The sequence below is a fragment of the Cynocephalus volans genome, chromosome 9 (genome assembly GCF_027409185.1).
Source record: "Cynocephalus volans isolate mCynVol1 chromosome 9, mCynVol1.pri, whole genome shotgun sequence".
Taxonomy (NCBI): Eukaryota; Metazoa; Chordata; class Mammalia; order Dermoptera; family Cynocephalidae; genus Cynocephalus; species Cynocephalus volans.
In genome coordinates, this window is record NC_084468.1 from 138924435 (window position 1) to 138942651 (window position 18217).

An 18217-nucleotide genomic window follows, 5' to 3' on the forward strand; every position below is an offset into this window, starting at 1 on the left:
ACTCAGTGGCGAGTTGGGAGAAACTGTTTATTTCCAGGCACAACCTGTTGTGTGTGAAAAATTGAAACACGAGCAGCCTATGGGACCAGACAGACAACTGGTGGGTGATGCACAGGTGACCTAGTTCACCACCTATATGTCCTGTATACCAAGGCTGAACTTGTTGACTTGATGGGTGCCATATAAACCCAAGAAAAGAGTGACTGAGTGAATGCCGTTGTTCAAACTATGGGCGAATGCTGCAGAACTGTCCGAGACTGTGAGTGAATAGATGGTGTAAGCCCAGCAGATTCAAGTAATTCGGGAGCCAGGGATGGGGCAGCTAGATGCTAATAGCCAAGACAATGAAAAGGCCATGAGGGCATTTCAGAAGTCTGGAAGGGTGCCCCACCCATCACAGTCCTTGAGGCCTAGGAGGACTGAGTTGTCCCAGAGGACAGACCTGGGGCATTGCTGCCCTCAGCAAACTGCTCCCTGCATCCCAGATGCTCTGGCTGGAGCAATCCTGCTTCAGCACCTCCGAAGAGCAAAAGCTGGAAACCTTGGTGATGTTCACGTTATGTTAAGTTTGCAGGCCAGCAGTATGTGAGCACAGTGGAGGCATGGCAGCATCCACCTAGATTTCAGAAGATGTGTGAAAAAGACAGGGGTCTCAGGTGGAGACCTGCTGCAAGGGTGGAGCAGAAAAGTGGGGTCAGAGCCCCCACAGATTACCCCCACCGAAGAAATGTCTAGTGGAGCCAGGATGGCAGGACTTCCACCAGGAGGCCAGAACTGTGGGGCTGCTAGCAAAGTGCAGAGCCGGCCTGGAAAAGCTGCAGGCACCAAGGTAGCCCAATGGTCTGCACTTGGTGGCACTGTAGGAGTGAGGTTGCCCAACGCTTTGGGGGTCCAGGTGCCCCAGTATGCTTAACGTTTGCCATGTTTGGGTTTTGGATTTGTTTGGGGCCTGTTATTCCTTTCTATTCCTCCCTTCTGAAATGGGAATGTGTACCCAATGTCTGTCCCACTGTATCTTGGAAGCAGATAAACTTGGTTTTGATTCTTTACAGGTTCATGGCTGAAAGGAGTTTTGCCTTTTGGTCTCAGATGAGAATTCGGACTTTGGACTTTTGAGTTGGTGCTGCAACAAGCTAAAGCTTTTTGGGACTGGGATGGAATGTGTCATATGTGAATGTAAGGGTCGTTTATCCTCACTAAGGAAACATTGCAGAAGACTCTGAACTCATAGATTGTATGGTGAGGGACCCTGAAGGGGTGGATTATTGTGAAAATAGAATAGTTTAATCAGGACCCCTCGCCTTGGGTCCAGTTGGGGGTGGTGCAGTGCATTCTTTGTAAGCAAATTGTGTGTGTGGGTAGAATTAGTGTGCATACATGGTGCTGCGACTTGGCTGGTGTCTGCCTCAGGCATCTACCCCGTGCAGCCATGCTCTTGAACCTACGGCTTCCAAGGACCTTTTGGCTGGTTACCTAGCTCATAGAACTGAGTGGGAGAGGTCTGGCGACCCAGCCTGATGTGTGAAGGGTTTGTGTTCCAATCTGGACAATGGGCTTGAGGGGTCTGTGAGCTCCAGACCCAGTCCTAGCTCAACAATTGGCCCAGTCTGCAGGATTATGGGCAGGTAAAAGAGCACGATAATTGGTGACATCGGCAGGATTCCAACATTAGCCTAGTCCGGCACCCTCTGTGAATTATTTCAAACTGCAACAATATTCCCCACCCCCACACTTCCTAACCCCCAATACAGAGCACTGGTCATTTTCTACCAGACTAATAGTTTACATATTTAGGCTGTTTATCATTTTTTCTCCCCTCACTAGAATATAAACTCCAGGAAATCAGAGGTTTTATATGTTCTGGTCACTGCTGTATCAACCATATCTACTATCTTGCTGATATGTAAGAAATGCTCAATAAATATTTGTTGAAAGAATAAATGGAAACTTCATATACATCTGTAAATAAAAATATATACAGTCCTACATCACGTAATGACATTTCGATCAATGACAAACAACATACATGACGGTGGTCAGAGCAATGGGCTATACCATATAACCTAGGTGTGTAGTAGGCTATACCATCTAGGTTTGTGTGAGAACACTCTGTGATGTCCCACAATAACAAGATTGCCTAACGACACATTTCTCAAAAAGTATCCCCATCTTTAAGTGACACAAGACTGTATATACTCTTATATACATAAATCAGTAGGGAAAAATTAAGACAGCAATTTATTTCCTCCTGGACAAAAATCTAAATCAAAAACCAAAGATTAAAAAAAAGAAAAGAAAGAACTCCAATTTATAGATGCTAAACAACTACTCTCTCTGTTCCCAAAGAGGAAGGGGTACCGACAAATGCATAAGTTTGTTAATTGGAGAGTAGCACCCTTTCTCAGTTAAAGAGGCCATTCTCCCTTGATGTGACAGTTTAGCTCAGGAGGTGGATGTGATGACCTTCTACAAATCGCCAGGGCAATTGACAGAGCAATTACTCATTTGGTCAGGATGCTGGCTAACAACTCATAATCTTGCAAAAAGCACCTTGGGAATTTTAATGACCATACAGGCTCAGCAATTTAGTTTCAATTCTCATCTGAAAAATATCCAATGCTATACCAATCTCTCTCTGTTATGATTCACATTTGAGCTCAATCTGAGTCCAGAATCACCTGGCTCATTATCAGGATTTCAGCCCTTTGCTTCCAGGAGTTAATCACATCTTATCCAAACCAACTACTGAGAGGTGAAAAATTAGAATTCATATTCTGTCCTCTTCCCATATTTGGTTTGGCAACATTTATCATTACAACAACAGGATGCTTTAGCCTTTGTATCTCTTCCTGTAAACTGTATAACATTTATTATATTTGTGAAAAAAATGGATAAAAGTAGGTTATGTCCTACCTATTGAAAACAGCTGACAGAATATGCAAAAAAGGGATACTGTGAGCCCTGCAGAAATAAATACTACTTATTTTTCATGTCTGACCGAGAAGATACACAGAAAGTAATTTTAAAAAGCAAGAAATTAAAGATGGAATACGAAATATTTCCTTATCTACCACTTAGAATATGAAATATGTAATCAGACAGAGACAAAAATAATAGCTCTGGTTTCACAGCACATGGTAAACAAACTAACCAGAAATAAAAAATGTATGAATCAGGAAAAGAGACCAATTCACTTTAAAGTATACTATACAGTATTTCAGTCAAGATGATTTCATCTTTTTATCTACGAAAATTATAAACAAGTATACTATAGCAAGGTTTTTACTTCTGTGGTGAAAAATGACCTTGGTATTATTTCTTCATTTAAAGAGCATGGCATTAGAAATTTTTTTTTTTTTTTTTTAAACAACAACTCCCTTTTCTGAGGCAGCAGTGAGCTCAAATTTGCCAAGGTCACTGAAGGAAGAGCTTCTGCCTTTGCTCAAGAGTTCACCTATTTATCACCAAGACCACACACAAACTGAGAGGCATATCCTGAGCAGGAAGACAGAGCCAGGACTGGGACTTAGGCGTGTGTTCTAGTCCTGCTACCAATGACAAACAGGACCAAGAAAATGACTTCACCTCTTAGAAAATGACCTCATTGATCCAAAAATGGGAGGGCTAGATGAGACGATTACGAAATCACTCCCAGTGCATGTTTTCGTATTTTTACAGGCTCTCTTAACCCTGAAAATTTCCAGAACAAAAGCAATAAAAAGACATCTTCAAGTTTATTTATGAATGCTTGAAATAATTTTTAATGTTACTTCAGTGAAGAAGATAGAGGATCAGAGTAGGCTCAATTTCAGACTTGACAGGGCTGGAGGCAGAAATGGGTATCACTGTGCTCAGACACCCTAGGGAGCCAGTGTCAATGAGTCAACATTACAAGTCTGAAATGACACAAGGAACGGAGGTCAGTGGCAGGTTGCTTCACACTTACTGCCTTACTCTAAACTCCAAATTTACTACCCTACTCAAAATTCTCTTTTACTTTAAAGTTCTTCCCTATACGACCTAGTTAATGCACTTTGAGGGGTTCTAGACTCTGCAGACAGCAGTGTTCATTTGAAACATGGAACAAACATCAAAATGAAGCCATGACCATGAAAGACAAGGACAACACTGAAAAAATGAGATTCCGGGAAACAAAACACTTGTGTAGTTTTTGTTACCTTGTTTGTTTATTTGTTGTTTTATTTATTTGTTGCTTATTTCTTTACTTAGGTGCAGATAAATTAATAAGAGGTAATCTCCCAAAATAACTGCCTTAGTTGAGGTATTACTGCAATCTCTGGTGTAAAAAAAGAGATCATCACTATCAGACTTTTTTTCTGTTCTCTTAAACTGAATCTTTAGTTCATAAATACATACTATAATGGTTTTTGTCATATATACAAATTATACTGTTTCTTCCAAAAACAATTAGGGCAGAATTTTCTGCATGCTTTACAACTGGAGTTTGCAACAACTTTTATTCTTGATTTCCCAAAAGGTAGTCACAAAACAGATGAGTGTATGATGTCCATACATCATACAGAGTGTGTGATCTTGCAGCCTTAGGGTCACACCAAAGTAGCACTGAAATCTGAATCTGCCTGATTTCAGTAAAGGACAGGTGCTGGTATGTCTGATGGATATACCATCCCTAGGAAAGCAAATTAATTATGGTTTCTCAATCTGCTAGTTTCAATAAATGTGAGTAGCGGGAGTCTATACAGTCAATACAGACCTTGGATAGTGTGCTATAGAATGCAGCTGCAAAGGCAGGGTTCTTTTGCAGGTTGCTGGGGGGGTTTTTTGTTTTGTTTTATTTTTTTAATCGTTATATCTCACACACATGTCTTTAAACAAAATCCATGGTCTGCAACCTAATGGCACGTTCCAGATTTTTCCAACAAGTGTACTCTCCCCACCCCACACCAAAAAATACACACAATATTTTCTTGATCTTTTAGGCTTAAGAGCAGGATGTACAGACTATACATTAAGCTTAAGGAGAAAAAAAAAAGGGGGGGTAGAAGGAAGAAAATCCCATATGGTGCCAAATGTTGGCAGCTATCTTCTTTCTTCCCAGACAAAACCCTTAGGTCTTGTGAAAACAACATTTCTTGTAAAGTGCCAAAAACAACATAGATAATTGTTGTGATGGCTCTCCTGCAGCGACTGCTGCAACCGACTTATTGCTTTAACTGTATCCACATCTAGCTTCTGGGATAAAATTAAGAGCCAACTTTAAATCTTAACCCTGAAGGACCACCTTTAGGAATGCCATCTCCCAGGCCGCTAAAAACAAATCTTTGCATTTTACATGTTTTCTGTTAGAACAGAAGAAAATGCAATTTGTATTTGTTCTCTCCCAACTCTCTGCTTACATTAGATTTTAAATATTAGCACAGCATTGCTAATATACAGTACAGTACAAATATACACTTACTATAGAAAATTTAGAAAATACTAAACGTATTTTAGGAAGGAAAATATCAACATCCCCTCTACATTCTAGTCCTTTTACATACATAGAAATATTTAAAAATATTTAAAATCCTATTTTCATCCTGCTTTTTAGTTAACATTAGAGTGCAAGTATTTTCTTGCGGGTAGATTGCATTTTGATCATTACCCTGTATCCCATGAGTAATGACAGTTCTGTGTAATTCACAGCAATTTTCATGGGAGGTTTATTGTTCTACTGGCCAGCCACGGGACCAGTGTTGAATTCACTGATGGCATGTGTAGCTGAAACATGAGAAAGGTGAGAAAGGATTACAGTGCAGAAGAGTGGAAGCCCAAACATCCATTTCTAAACACCTCCAGTTCCTTAGTGATTTCTTCAAGAAAAGAAAAGGTTCTCTTTTGTTAAGAAACAAAAGGAGATATTTTACTCTCTGGTCTTCTAATATTAAGTAGCCTTTGAAAGATTCGTGATTATTCCTTTGAATATTCAAACTATTTGTATATGTGTACAGTATAGAAAATGAGCCCTGTAATTTGAATAAGGGAGAAAAGTTAAATAGCATTCATTACTTTCTGCCTAAGGGTGTTATCTCCTTGATTAACATGCAAATTAATGAGGAAAGAATCTAATGCTCACTTGCTTTTTTTCCTTCAGAGCATTAATACCATTCCAGTTGGTCATAAAAGAGTAATATTACACACACTCTCTTCTCTTACTTTCTTTCTCTCTCTCTCTCTCTCTCTCTCTCTCTCTCTCACACACACACACACACACACACACACACACACACACACACAGTACTGCAATGTTTCTTTATAACAAACCAGTCTCAGGAAATTATTAATGAGAGGTTAGGAGGTTACACAGCAGCTAAGCCCAGAAGAATGTCTGTACAAAGAGAGAACTACCTATTCGGTAGGGAGGAGAATTGTTTGGGGAGGGCTGGCAGTTTGAAGGGAGTTCCTTTCCAGCCAAGAAATTGTCTATACTGTGCAAAGCCAAAATAAAATGAGTCATAACACTTCACATTTCCTAACTGTGTTTTACTAGATTGACCTTTGACTTTCTATGGAAAGCAAGGACGAAGGACCACACAAATAAAAAAAAAAAAAAAAAAAAACCTGTTTCCCCTTTCCCCTTCCCCCACCCCAATGTTTGAGGACATATCTGAGATGATAGAGGTTCAGTTCTGGCAGAAGCTAGTAAGAACTTTATGACATATTATTTGTTACTTTCAGCTTTTGCCCTCAGGAAAGGAAGAAGCATACCAGAAAATGAATTTAGTTTTCCTCAGAGTTACACAAGCACCAGCATGCCCAGTCACCACCAGCACCACCTATGACCCTTTTTGTGGGCTATATATGCCATTAGAGAATGTCAAATATTTTAACCAATGGTTATGAAGGAGTCCAGAATATACCACCCTAAAATATGTCACATTGGCATAAGGATTATTTTTAGCTGAAGACAATGGAGAATGAACAGGTGTAATAAAATTTCTCTGTTCTCCACCTCTCTGCCTAAAAGTAAGGCATTAATTTCCCTTTTGGAAAGTCACATAAATTCCCCCTTTTCTTACCATACCAGGATGAGAAAAGTGACCTTTACCACCAGAGACCTATAGATGACACTGAGAGGAGTCTGTATAAACAGACCTTATTAGAATAACCCTAACATTAGTATCCCCATATTTTTCCTGGTCACTTTTCCAAAATTGATTGGCCCTAGAAGCCCAAACCTCCTTTCTCGTCTCAGCATTTCTCCACAATTTATCACCTTTTGTTAAAACAATATATAAAACTCCTAGTCTAACAGCTTCATTAGATTTTCTGTTCCTTTCTGTGAAGTCCCTGTGCGTGTAAAATTAAAAAATATTAATAAAATTCACATGCTTTTTCTCTATTTAATCTGTTTTTTGTCAGTTTAATTTGCTGGTTCACTCTACAAAACCTAAGAGGTAGACAAAGTTTTTTTCCCCTCCCCTACAGTTCAATAAGCAATTTGAAAACAGTGTTAAAACAGAAAAAATACATTTGCATTCACAAATACATTAATCTCTGAAATGCTTATAACTGTTGAATTGCCAAATGATTACATATTTGTGAAATAAAAAAATGATAAAAAACTGTCAGAAATATCAAAATAAAAATGCCAATTGATATAACATTATAACAAATAAAATCAGCAGTTCATGTTGGTATAGATTTAAAATCCACTGATTAGTTCTTTCCATTTCTGAGTGCCTTCCAAGCCCTGATCTAGGCACTCTGGATACAAAGGTTTATATTCTAAACAGGGAGAAAAAGAAGTATACATTTCTCTTTCATCTCATTGTATTTTGTCTATAGAAGGAGATGCTTCTAACATTCTACATTCCTTAATCAAATAAGTTTGAGTACCTGCTGCCTGACAGATGAAGTTTTAGATACTAAAGATAAAGCAGTGAAAAGGGGAAAGAAAAAAAAAACAACTTCCAGTAACAACAAAAATCTCAGTCTTCATAGATCTTACATTCCAGTGACTTCACACAACAAGATTTTCTTCCAAAAAAGTATAAAGCAACATAGCTTATGGCTAAATTTATTAAGTCAGATTTCATTGTGAGGTTTCATTCCCTCTACATTCAATATAGACAAATAGTTTAAAGGAATGCACAATGTACATGTTTCTGTAGTTATATATGGTTGCTTGTGAATATGCCAGGATCAGAATTTTTTAGTTTTGAAATCACTATTAACCATGAAAGTTGTGATTAATAGATTGTGGGGTTCTCAATGGTTTTGTTTCTCACTGAAAAATCTGTTGAAAGGGCAGATTTCCCCTATGAGACTCCCACATGGGGCTGAAGTGAACCAGGACTCCTTAGTTCCATGTCCGAGGTCATGATACTAATCTATCAAATGTAATTCAAATGGTATATGTCAATGAAAAGAAGGCACCCCCTGCCTCTATTCCAGAGCCAGCATTAGTTTTCCTAGCCAGAGAAAGGTCCTTCTTAATTTAGTAACAATCTTGAGCCTAGAAATCCACATTCCATCTGGTTGGAAAGAGTGAAATCCTTGCCTTCTACTGAACATCATTGCACAAGGGGTCAAATTAAGTCTTTCCTAAATCCACAGATACACTCAGCCCCCAATATGCTCCCCATGTAGAAACTCTGGCCCATTTCAAGTATAAATTTTAGGGGCAAAGAAACTGCCAGTGAAATGTCTAAATAGGGGGAAAAAAAATTCTTCCCCCAGGAATATTCTTCTGCTTCAGACTTCCTTCCCCAAAATAGTACAGTGACAACCATTAGTCATATTATCTTATTTGGGGTGTAACCTGTTTTAATATGCCCTGTTTGTAGCAAAAGACACAACATATTTAGGTGAAGGGATGAATCTGCTGGATTTTAAAATACTGGTTATTTCAAATAAACAACTTTTTTTCAGGAGCTTTTGCTAAATATCTGATTCTACTAAGATCCTCTTTGCACCTAAATAAACTGAAGCAGCAGAAACAAGGAATTTCAAGTCACAAAGTAATGATGGAGTTAGCCTAAATTATATGTTAGTTATTACACAGACATATAACGATACTGTTAATTTTGTTAAGAAATGTAATATTTATTTGTTTTCATTAAATCACTGAGGTAGATAGCAATATTTATCATTATGTAGAAAATCAAATAGAAATCTTTAAGATCATTTTAATAAAAAATGTATTTTTTCATTACTCACTGGAATTATTGACAGCATTGAAACTAAATCTATGAATGTTTTAAAATTTGAACTATTCTTTAACCTGACATCTATTCTAGTACAAAGGCCTAAGTCACACACAAAATGTGAAAATCAATTTTGGCAGCTAGACTAGAATGTAAATAGCAAACAAGCCAATTCTCCCCAATGCCTAAGACATTTCCTGACGAATAAGATTCCTAACACTGAACACTCAATAAATTGATCTACTAATGGACTTCAAAAGCAAATTGTCTTCCTCAAACTTCTAATAATGACCAAGGAAATGTCCTTGGTATTGTTTACTAATCTACACAAGATTTAAAATACAGTGTTTTTGTTTTTCAGCACCAAATCAGTAAAAGATCTGTAATCATTTTCAAATTATCGAGCATAAAAAACATTGAAAAATTAATACAAAAAAATGGTAAAGGAAAGTTTGTTTTCTCTTTTATATATGCTTAAGACAATTATTTACAAAGAAAACATGCTGAATTTTGTCTTTTTATGGAAACAATAAGGGAAATCTTAATGATACAGTGTTTGGAATACCAACAAAAACCTAAGCACAATGTTTAAATTACTGAACCCAGTAAGTTAAATGACTTAAATATTTTGGATTCTATCCCTTAAGTAAAAGGATTTACATAGTCAAGCTTCATTGGTTCACGTGGGAATTATTTTTTAAAACTTTATTTCATCCCAGAAATGAAAAAGCCTCCCTCCTTATACAAAAGATCAGATTGTCACTTTCAGTCACCAATTGCTTTTTAAAACTTGCACTTGACACTGAGTTATAGGGCCATTTTGCAAAGAGCCAAATCAAATAGCCAACCAACTAAAGATACCTAGCAATCTGGTTTTTATCGAAATTGTTTTCTATACTAGAAAATCAACTAACGGTAACATCAGAAGGAATCTGGGAAGAGTCTAGGACGTTAAAAAAGATGATTAAGCATGCATTCACATTCAAATGTCATATCCACTAGCAAATGTAATATCTTATTTTCTCCAAACCTATTTCCAATAATACCACTGTAGTTGTAAGTTACTGTAACTTAAATTACTGTATATATTTGTCTTGTAAAAGCAGAGCAAAAAGATGTACTCCCAACAATGCTTCTGAATTTTTATTGTTCTTAAAAATTTACCAGATGGTAATACTTTAAAAGTTGTCATAAAAAGACATAAAATATGTCTTCTCACCAAAAGTATTTGTGTCTGGCTTTTTTTTTTCCCAAAGTGGTGAAACCCAGGTTTTCTAAGAGCATGAATAATGTACAAGACATGAAAGACAGAGACTTACCCATCTATCTAAGCAGTCCAAGTTAACTATCACTAATCAATACATTTAACTCATCCCAGCTCAGGAACTAAGAATATCAGGATGAAATTGCCTGAATTCATTACATATGAAAACACAAAGCCAGTCTGCATCGCTGCTAAATGCCATTCCTTCTAATCCTGGCTGACTTCAAGATGAATATAAGTGAAGAAAATTCACTCTCCCTCACAGAGAAAAATAAAACACATGTGAAAATAAATAGTCTGGTCTCTACGGGTCCTGAACATTTGTATTGTCTTAAATTTACTGGGAAACATGGGCATAAACTTATGCAGTCTGGGCACCATACTTATGTAAATAGCAGAGGTTATGGTTTTAATTTGGTGGTGACACCATAAATATTGGCATTGTGAACATGTGCTTACTGCCATTAATTTCGAACTCTCTCTCCGGGGTCTGCTTCTGTTTTGTCCACATGCCAGAACTAAGGACTACTTGCCCATAATCTCATATGATCAGAGCTGAGAAAATCAACTTTATTTCCAAGAAAAAAAAAAAAATATATATATCCTTTGAGAGACTTTTGTAAAAAATTACTTTTTCAAGATTTTTGCCGTCCAGGAGATAAATCATAGTTGTCAATCTCAACATCCCAAGGCGAATAAAGAAAAACAAACTAAAAATAGGAAAGCATGTGAGTTATATCTTATGTTAGCTAGAAAGAACAGCAAGGGGAAACAATTCAAAATAAAAGTAATTTAAAGTTATTGAAAATGGACTTTTGATAGTCATGTTCTTCTCTTTAATAAGTTGATTGCAATAAAACTTTACCATAAAGTTCCCTGTTTAAAAATAATATTCCTGGAAATGATACACTTCTTTTTCTTATTGAAGAAATAACATTCTAAGCAGTCATCATTATAATTGTGCCAATCAGGTTCCTTGTACATTAATTTTACTCAATCTAAGCAGAAAGATTGAGGCCCTCCAGTGCATCTTCTTTTAGTTCCTCAAATTGAGGCCAGACATTAGTTGCATCCTGTGGTTGTGAAATGAGGCATATGACTCCTTTCGAGCCCATCAATGATGATTTATGACACCAGATGCCAACTCCACAACAGAACAGGCTGTATTGGGTCTAAGTGAGCTGTTTTCACTTCACTTAAAAGATCTACCACTCAATGCGGCACCATGCTAAAGCTTAGTCAACATTTTATTCTCTGACACTTGAAAATTATGAGAGGTAAGACACATGTAATTAGAATCCAAGGTAGAAAGTGGCCAGTTCTGCACTATTATGGGAGTTTAGAGAAGGTAGATATGCCAGTCTCAGAGAAATAGGGAAGGCTTTGTGGGAGGGGGGCACCAGTCAGGTCAGGCTTTAAATCCATGTGGCTTTGGACATGCAGAGCCAAGGAGAGGCGACTGTTCTCCTTCCACTCTACACCACAGGCACCAGCTAAGTGGGCCATTTTCTCATCACCAGGCATCTGAACTGTTGCAAATGCCTTTAAACTGCTGTCCCAGCCTCTAGCTTCTCTGTCCTTTACAGCCATCCTGATGGATCTTTTAGGGGGAGAAAACAAAAACAAGTAGAAAACAAACAATTATATATTAGAAATGAGTTAAGAAAGTATATTTTAAAGGTTTTCACCATAAAAAAAAGATAACTATGTGAAGTGATGGATGAATTAATTAGCCGGTTTGGGGTAATCATCTCACAATGTATACATGCATTAAAACATGTACATGGTAAATATATTAATTTTTATTTGTCAATTATACTCAGTGAGGCTGGGAAAAATACTGTTTGCTAATGAAATAATATAAAAAATGTAACATAAATATTAAAAAATATTAATAATTTATTTTTAATAAAAATAAATTATTTTTATTAAAAATAAAATAAAAACAAAGAACAAATCTGCTTTTTCAATGAACATTTACTGTTCTGTTATGGATATAAAAATAAGAAAATAGAGGAAAAGATAGGCTCTTATCAAGAACTAATGCAGAAGGTTGTATACATTATTCATCAGCCAAAATCCTTCAGTTCTGCCCTAGGATCTTATGACATCTGAACATGCTCCTTAATATGTCAGACCAAGCCTTTCCTAATTAATGAACAATTTTCTCAATCTTATTTCCCACCATAAAGTGTTCATTTTTTTAATAGACTCTGTGCTCTCTCACAAGTGTATGCCTTCTTTCCCTCTTCCTTTTCTGGTGAATTCTTTATTCTTCAAGACCTAACTTAAATGACCTCATTAGAAAGCCTTTCCTACCTGGAAAGTAGAGCATCCTTGGGATCCTTTAACATTCTATGTATATCTCTAGTGTATAAACAAACCACACTGATTGCGAACATCAAGTACAGAAAGAACCATATTTTGTTTCCAAGATATGACAAGGTAATTAGAACAAAAGGCACTTGGAGTTTATTGGATTGAATTCTTGGTTAAAAGAGTTGCAAGGGCGATGTCATGGAGACAGGAAAATGGCAACCTCTGTGGTGAGTAGAGATCAGCTTTGTGCAATCTTTTTATTAGAAAGATTGAGGTGCGGTCACAGTAAAGAACCGTAAACTAGACTCTCGTTACTCAAAGTTTGGTCCTCAGTCCAGCAACATCAGCATGACTAGGGAGCTTGTTAAAATGCAAACTCATGGGCCCTACCCCAGACCTACTAAACCACGATCTGAATTTCAATAAGATCCCCATGTGATTGCATGTACATTACAGTTTGCAAAGCACCAATCCAAGCTTGACTGGAGTAGACACAACCAGAACTCTACTTCAGGAAGATATTCAGGCATTAACCTCTTATAAATGATTGACTTATAAATAAGGACACTTTTGCCACACTTCAGGCCATAGGTAACCAGCACCTGACTTGGGATAATGGCAGTGAGAATGCAGAAATCACAAACAATATTTATAACAAGTATAATTATTTTACCTAAAGATATATTTTATCTAAATATAGAAATGTTTATATTCACTCATTAGCTTGACAACACTTCTGTACTTTTTTAATCTACTGTGGTATACATTTTGAATTTCCGTAAAGGAATGATATTTAAGAAGAATAAAAGTTATTAGTTTAAAGCTGCATTTTCAGACTTGGAGTGCTAAAAGCAAGCCAAACTATGCGAAATAGGAAGCCCTCTAAATATATGTATATTTGAATGTTACAATGGAACCGAGGTGCTAACAAGACAGGTGCCAGGACATCTCAGTGACAATAAGAAAGCTATCTTCCATATGCATATTTTCTTTTTTTTTTTTTTTTTTGACCGGTAAGGGGATCGCAACCCCCGGCATGGTGTAGTCTGCACCACGCTCAGCCAGTGAGTGCACCGGCCATCCCTATATAGGATCTGAACCCACGGCCTCAGCGCTACCAGCACCGCACTCTCCTGAGTGAGCCACGGGGCCGGCCCCATATGCATATTTTCAAAGGAAATGGCCAGATGCTGTTCTGTGAATGCTGAATCCCTTAGACACATCAAGGATCCTATGTCCTCCATTCCACGGCTTCCCCCACTCCAGTTGGGAGCAGGCCCAGGTAGGCAATGAAGAGATCCAAGGCTGTCACATTGAGTGTTTTAGTTATTACAAAGGACTGGGCATTCTTGTTTCTGAATTGTAAGGGTGTTTATATCGGAAATTACTCTAGAACTCTATCACTTAAGAGCAAGCTAAAAAGCCATGGTCTTTCAGGAATATTCATCCTGAGGTAGGAAAAGATTTCCTCTGCTCAATAAAATTCAGGAGCTACAAAAATAAACTTGTGTTTTGATCATAACCCAAGGGTCTGGTTATTCAAAAGACCAGTTCCACATACATGTTACCAGTGATTATAGGAACATAAAGTAAGCTTATCCATGAAAGAAGCCCACACAATCCCAACTGTGCAAATGGACACAGAAAACAGCTGTCTTTGCACAGTGTGCACACATGCATACTGAGGTATGTTCTCTTGAGCAAATAATTGCTGCAACTTGGACCTACCCCAACAAATTCTATGTGGCTTTAATTACTGTTAAAACAACAAAAACCCTATGTAGTGCTCGCAACAGACATTAGAGCTTCCATAGCAGGAACCCAAGCAGGCTTGTGGTGGTTTTCTCCCTATCTTCTATGGTTCCTGAGGACACACTTGCAAGGGCATCAGAGTCAAAAAGGAAAGTAAGGGTCATTATAGCAGTCATATATTTGAATTTACATAGTTCCTTTTTAACCTCTGAAGCTTTTTATAAGCTCAAAGTCCTTGCTAATTTAGGTATAGACGTACTTTTTTAACATACTATGGACATGCCAAGCAAAAACACCTATTTTTGTTATCTCTCCTCTCATATTAATTATACCTCTACGGTTGTCTTTAGGCTGGACAAAAATATCATCGTAGCGATTTACCCAACTCCACTGTGAGGGAACCACTGCTAAATTTGCTCCTGCACCTCCTCTCCCTCCCTCCCTTGTCAAAAAATTGTCACAAGGCTCACTTCCTCCAAAACTGATGTCCTACTTCTCTACCAGGTGTGCTTAGTTCTCGTTGCAGTAATTCGACATGTTGCTTGTTGCTCTGCAGTTATTTCACCTGTCTTCCAAAGCAACTGTACAAGAAACTTGGAGGCCAGGAGTCTTCTGTCTTCCTACATGTTTAACCTTTTACTCTACTCGGGCTCCCCCTGAACCCACAAAACAAGCAAACAAACACCACACGTGTTTACCTCTTTCTTTCCCTCCGTTCTGGAACCACTTCTGTATCTCCTTCCCTCTTGATGTCTCAGCGCTTTATAACCATTCTTCCACATGGCCTCATTACGCTGAAGGTTTTGTTTTGGTTTTTATCAGTGTTTAAAAAATCATAGGCTTTTCCTTGAAAACATAGGCTGTTCACTGGTCCTCATTTTCTTGAATCATGTCGTGTTTTACACTTTGGGACAAATGCCTTGACTTTTCTGCTCTCCTTCCTTAGCATTCTCTACCACCTGCCTAAAGGCTGTTTTTCTCTCCTTCACTGTCTCCTCCTTAAGGGAATTTCTTCATGTGGGATTTCCTTTTCCTTCTATCTTTATTCTTCACTTTTCAGCAACCTCCGTTCGGACTCTGTCTGCTACACAATATCAGGAATCAGATTTTATTCATAATCTGGCTGCCTGAGTAGCTGGGATAGGAGAGCCAATAATGGACTTCATGACGAGGCATGAAGACTCACTTGGCTGTTTACTCAAGCCTAAGTAACCCATCGCTGTTCCTCTTTTTCTGCCTCCTATTTCCAGTGCCCTGCCCACTGAATCTCTGAGGTCTTGGTCAAAACAAACTACACCTTCGACGGCCAGAATTTCCCATACTTCCTTACTCTGCATATTTGCTCACCAGATTCCCATCTTCTAAAATCTTACCCTACCTTCGATTCTGCATGGACACATGTTGCTCATCTTTCTAGGCCCCTTTGTTCAAAATATACCCGTCCCCTAACAATTTATCTTGGCCTTTTCTAATGGCTCAGCTGTAAATAATCTTGCCTTTCTTGGAATTCCTACCAACCCTCTATCACTTTTTATTCTGCATTATAAGTAGCTGCATGTCTTATTTCCCCCTTTGACTATGACCTGCTTGAAGGCAACGACTAAGTGTAACTGGGCTGTGCACTTTCCACAGTGCCTCACAGTTTAAGGAAAGTACTTGTATCACTTTGTGGTATACATCTGAGTTCTGAGCATTTTTATTGAGGTACACAGCTATATAAAAGAGGTGAATGAGTACGACAGGTCTTAGGTATCTTCACAGACTTAAGGTCATCTAGCCCTGTTACTCATTAAAAAAAAAAAAAAAAAGGAAATAGCAAGTCACACATTACATAGAAACTGTAAAATCCATCATTGTCTGTTGTTTTTTAAGCCTGTGGAGCTGGAGCAGTTATTTCCGCTGCCAAACTTCCAGCTCTAACACTTAGAAGTTGCCAGTATGGTATGATGCCATCAGTTTTTAAAACTTAGAAAGGCCCATTGATTTTCACTAAAGATTTCTTACACAATCACTTCCTTTAAGGCCAAATGAGCTAACCATGATTGAGAGAAGTTACAGAATGAGTAAATGTTATGGTATAGACACAGAAATTTAGTTTCCCTTGATCACTTCAATTTACTTCTGCCTCCACTGCCACTAGTAATGACTACTAATGTGCAGCACTCCGTATATATTCCCACCCACCAACTCCCCTTTATTGAACTGTTCTGGCACAACCCTCATACCCAATTTCAGGGAAAGTAAATTAGTATCCTAATGCAATAAAGCACCTCCTCTAAAAGCAGGACAACTTGGGATAGGACTTATTACCTACTTCTCAAATACAACAAATGAATGTCACACTAGGTTCGTTATAATAGAGGTTTTATTGTAAGACTGGCAGAGTTACAATAACTGTAAATCATCACTGTTGTTGGATTTCTATTTTACATAGTTGTAGTTATGAGTCTGCTCTTGAAAACCAGAACAATTATTTTACAATTAGTTCAGACATGTCTGAGCCCAGAAGGAAAATTTCAATTTCAATCATCTTATTTTCCTTGAACAGAGACCAGTGCTACTAAAAATCAGGTCAACTTCAACTTTTCACATGAGAGTTTCTAACAATTTTTCAAAGCTGAACTGATTTTTAAATGTAAATGCTCAAAATTTTAGATATGTTTTCAAACTGCAGTGTAATATAGCAATAATGGGTTTCCATGCAGTAGACAAAAACAAACAAACAAAAAATAAGCTTGTAACCCCATTCTCAAGGTAGAACATGGCCACGGTCCTATAAAACATAATACACACCCCTGAATTTGGACTGCAAATCTATCACTTAAACATCTAGTAAATGACCCAATTTGTTTACATGGCCCTGTAGCTTTTTATGGCCTTTCCATAAAGAAGTTATTACATCCATTCCCTTTATTTTGTTTAAGAGTGTTTGAATGAGGCCCAGAACCACAAGCTAGTTAAACAAGCCTTCCTTAGATGGACGTGGTCTCATATAATTCACCACTACCGGGGAAATTTTCAGAACAATGTTTGTAGTTTTGAAACACCACACATTCCCACACACCAGAAGTATTTCCTGTGCTTTATGCAGTTCTAAACGTTTGGTAGATATATTAAAGAAGTCCTATTTTTCCATTTTTTCCAAGTAAAAGTGTGGCATTTTCACTTCTTCCAGAAGATTTGCACCTCTGAGTATTTTGCTATGGTAGGCTGGCCATTCAAAAATGACTGTAAATGAAGATTGCAAGGGCAATATGAAATCCAGACACCCTAATTGATTTCCTAGGATATAAATGTTAGTTCTAGAAGGAAACCATTTTAAAGTAGTTAGTTTAATGGTGTGCCCAACTGATGCCTATTAAAAGTTATTGGTACAGATTAAAGATACATTTTCCACCATGAAGAAAAAAAATTTAATAAACAGAGAGATGATTTAAATCCTAATTTTACATCCTTAATCGTGGCTTTAAACCTCAAGCCTGGTAATATTCTCAAGAAAACAGGGATGATAAACACTTTTTAAAGGGTTAGCATTTATCAATTAGGTATCTAAACTCAGCATCTTTCAATATCCTGTCAGATTCTGGCCTGGGAAACATCTTCTATTTTTAGATGACTGTTTTTTCTAGAAACAGTCAGAAAACTTTGACTACAGTAACTAACAGAAAGCAAAGATACAGTTGAGCCAATCATACATGTCGCTAATATATAT

General features: G+C 37.5%; 1 protein-coding gene across 2 annotated transcripts in view; it reads right to left on the minus strand.

Annotated features, from left to right (window-relative positions):
* Positions 1-18217, minus strand: part of PDGFC (platelet derived growth factor C) — a 199109-nt gene that overhangs the window by 169730 nt on the left and 11162 nt on the right. The window lies entirely within an intron of this gene.